Source organism: Nuphar pumila, chromosome 8, assembly GCF_984573655.1.
Source record: "Nuphar pumila chromosome 8, dmNupPumi1.hap1.1, whole genome shotgun sequence".
Lineage (NCBI taxonomy): Eukaryota > Viridiplantae > Streptophyta > Magnoliopsida > Nymphaeales > Nymphaeaceae > Nuphar > Nuphar pumila.
Genome location: NC_143256.1, coordinates 24010741 through 24014953, shown reverse-complemented (window position 1 = coordinate 24014953; position 4213 = coordinate 24010741).

Below are 4213 nucleotides of genomic sequence, written 5' to 3'. Positions count from 1 at the left end.
GGCACAAGAAGACTCATTCGAATAGTGTATATCGATAATCGACCGTAAGTATTTTGTTTTCAATTATTGCATATCTTTTAAATATTTTATATTGATATTTACTGTGTAATAATTCATGTGCAGCACGAGGTTTGAGCCACAAGAAGTAGTACGGGAGATTAAGAATTCACTTCTTCAACATCTACCAGGACCAGTTGCTCAATGGAAAGAGTACCCAAAGGAGGTATTAGACAGATTGTGGTCCTCATTCATGGTATACAGTTGTTCCTCATAGTTAATGTGTTTCATATTTAATTTATTTAAGCAATGTCTACTAACTTTCTGAAAATATTTGTAGGCTTCGAATCGCTTTGCAACTACGGTGGAAGAAAATGATGCAAGGAAGGTGTGGCAGAAGGTGGCTGCCAATCGATTTGCAGACATGCTGCACACTATAAAGACTGCAGCAAAAAAAGCATCTGGCGTAGTAGATGATCCATTATTGTGGAAGGGCCATGGTCCTATTACTATCAGGAGAGATTACTGGGATGAAATGTGCGATATGTGGGCGGAAGATGCATTTAAAAATCGCTCTGCGAAGGCTTCACAAAATCGATCGAAGATGCCCGAAGCCCATCTACACACAGGTGGATCTAAGACATTTGGGAGCCACCTAAAGAAAATGGTAACTCATTAATATATAATATTAATTTTATAAGTATAGTTGCAAATTTGTGTACTAAATCTTTTGTCATTTAACTTCGCAGGAAGCAGAAAAAGGAGACAGTGTACCATATAAGGATGTGTTTGTAGAAACACATAAACGGAAGACCACGGGAGTCTTCGTATCAGAGAAGGCGAGAACGACAACGGTATGTATTAATTCTATTAATAATCATTGCAATATATATGCAAGTCATCATAATGTTATCATTAATTATTAATGAATACTTTAAACATTATTTTGTAGGAGGCATATGAGCAACAAATGGTAGAGCGATATGGTGAAGACGCTACTCAGCATCCATCATTTGATCCTACAGCATGGGTGACTGCAGCAGGTGAACCCAAAAAAGGTCGCGTGTTCGGGTTTGGGAGTAATATGAACACTTCACCAGTTATTGGTTCTTCCAGTTACGGCTCACCAACTTCTTGCGCCGACATAAGCTCCAAGCAGCCGACTATTCTTTCCGGTGATGATGTACGCGAGATCATTAATGAATCACTGAATAACTACTTCCAATACACCGTCGCCCCCTTTCTCCGAAATGAGATCAAGGCCGCTGTTCAGGATAGGGGATCTTCGATTCCAGGTCCCTCTCAGGTATAATCACATATATAGTTTTTTTGACTATCTTAAAGCACATCTGAGCATGGTAGAATCACATATAGAGTTTTTCTAGATGCCTTAGAACACATATGAACATGCTATAATCACATATTCAATTTTTTTACTGCCTTAGCACACATATGAGCATGATAGAATCACATATAAAGTTGCTTTGCCTGCCTTAGAGCACATATGAGCATGCTATATTCACATATTCAATTTTTTTACTGCCTTAGCACACATACGAGCATGATCGAATCACATATATAGTTTTTTGCCTGCCTTAAAGCACATCTGAGCATGGTAGAATCACATATAGAGTTTTTTTATATGCCTTAGAACACATATGAACATGCTATAATCACATATTCAATTTTTTGACTGCCTTAGCACACATATGAGCATGATAGAATCACATATATATATATATATATATATATATATATATATATATATATATATATATATTTAACTTTTTGTCTGCCTTAGAGCACATATGAGCATGATAGAATCACATATAAAGTTTTTTTGATTGCATTATAACACATATGAGCATGCTATAATCACATATTCAGTTTTTTGACTGCCTAAGAACACATATGAGCATATTATAATCACATATTCTGTTTTTTGACTGCCTTAGCACACATATGAGCATGCTATAATAACATATAGAATTTTTTAACTGCCTTAGAACACATATGAACATGTTATATATCATTTATGATAGAATCACATATAAAATTTTTGGCTTTGCCTGCCTTAGAGCACATATGAGCATGCTATATTCACATATTCAATTTTTTTACTGCCTTAGCACACATACGAGCATGATCGAATCACATATATAGTTTTTTGCCTGCCTTAAAGCACATCTGAGCATGGTAGAATCACATATAGAGTTTTTTTAGATGCCTTAGAACAGATATGAACATGCTATAATCACATATTCAATTTTTTGACTGCCTTAGCACACATATGAGCATGATAGAATCACATATAGAGTTTTTTTATTGCCTTAGATCACACATGAGCACATGATAGAATCACATATAGTGTGTAATTTATTTCATTATATTTTGTTTATCAATACTGACTGTTCTTTTCTTGTGTAGGCTGCTAGCGATAATCAGGGTAGTGGAGCTGAAGGGACAGATAAAGACAATGAACAAGAAGACGCACAAAATCTTGGCGATGATTAGAGGACTTTGTTGAAGAAGTTCTATTTTTTTTATTTTTCCTAATTGTAATTGTTGAATTGTAAATAATTAAACTTCTTAGTTTTAAGGTGGAACGATTAATTATTATAGATACTTGTTATATGAATTTTTTTGTGTGGTTTGTTTTTTATTTACAGGAAATATAAATTGTACAGGAAATATAAATTGTACAGTTCTCCGTAATTAATTTTTAAATAAAATTTTTTTGATTTTTTTTCGTTTTTGCGACGGATTAGCGACGGATGATTCCGTCGCTATTCATATTAATCTAGCGACGGCTTAGCGACGGAATTAAATCCGTCGCCACGCCGTGGTCGCCGTTTAGTACCGATGGATTGGCGACGGAATATAGCGCTCGTTATTCCGTCGCAATTAGCGACGGACTTGGCGACGGAATTATTCCGTCGCCAGTTAGCGTCGAAATATTCGCGACGTAAGCATACTGTCGCCGCGTTGTCGCTAATCCGTCGCTAACATGGTTAGCGACGGATTAGCGACGGAAGGTGGTCGTCGCTAATCTACTGCTTTGTTGTAGTGTATATTCAGCTTCTGTAGATGATAATGACACCTTTTGTTGTTTCTTGCACCTCCATGAAATCAAAGATTCACCTAGAAATATACAAAAACCAGTTGTTGAGCACTTGTTATTTGGATCTCCTCCCCAATTAGCATCAGAATATGCAATAAGATCTAAGGAGGAAGAAGAGGACAGAAAGACTCCCTTATTTATAGTGCCTCTGATGTATTTAATAATTCCCATGACTGCACTCATATGAGCTGATATTGGAGCATGTTGAAATTGACTGGCTATATGTACAACATGGGCTATGTCTGGTTTTGTAATACTTAAATACATAAGAGATCCCACTAGCTGTCTGAAGGGAGTTGGATTGTCCAAAGGAACTCCATCATCAACTCGCATTTTCATTCTGACAATCTCTGGAGTATCAACAACTTTATCATCTGAAAGTCCTGACTTGTCAATAATATCTGAAGCAAACTTTGTTTGTGACAATATGTATCCTTGGTTAGAGTATGAAACTTCTATACCAAGAAAGTATGTTAGAAACTCAAGATCTGTCATTTCAAAAGAATTTTTCAAAAACTGTTTTACTTTCTTGATTCCCTCCTTATCACTACCTGTAATCAATATATCATCAACATATAAAAGTAAAATTATAATACCAACAGAAGAGTTCTTGATAAACAAAGTTGTATCAATATAGCATGGTTTAAAACCATACCTTGTAATAACATATCAAACCAAGTTTTAGGTGCTTGTTTGAGGCCATATAATGCCTTTTTTAATTTAAACACTTTACCTGAAGGAATTATTAATCCAGGTGGAATATCCATATATACTTCCTCATTGAGATTCCCATTTAAAAATACATTTTTAACATCCATTTGAAATATATTTTAATTTTTAATAGCTGAAATAGCTACAAGCATTTGAACAGTGCTCATCCTGGCAACAGGAGCAAAAGTTTTTTCGTAATCTACTTTGTATTCTTGAGAATATCCATTGGCAACTAGCCTGGATTTATGCCTTTCCAATTATCCATCACTTTTGGTTTTTACTTTAAAAACCCATCTACAACCTATTGTCTTCTTTCCTATAGGTAAATCCAGAATTTCCCAAGTATTAGCATCTTTAAGAGCTTCTAATTCTATGTGCATAACT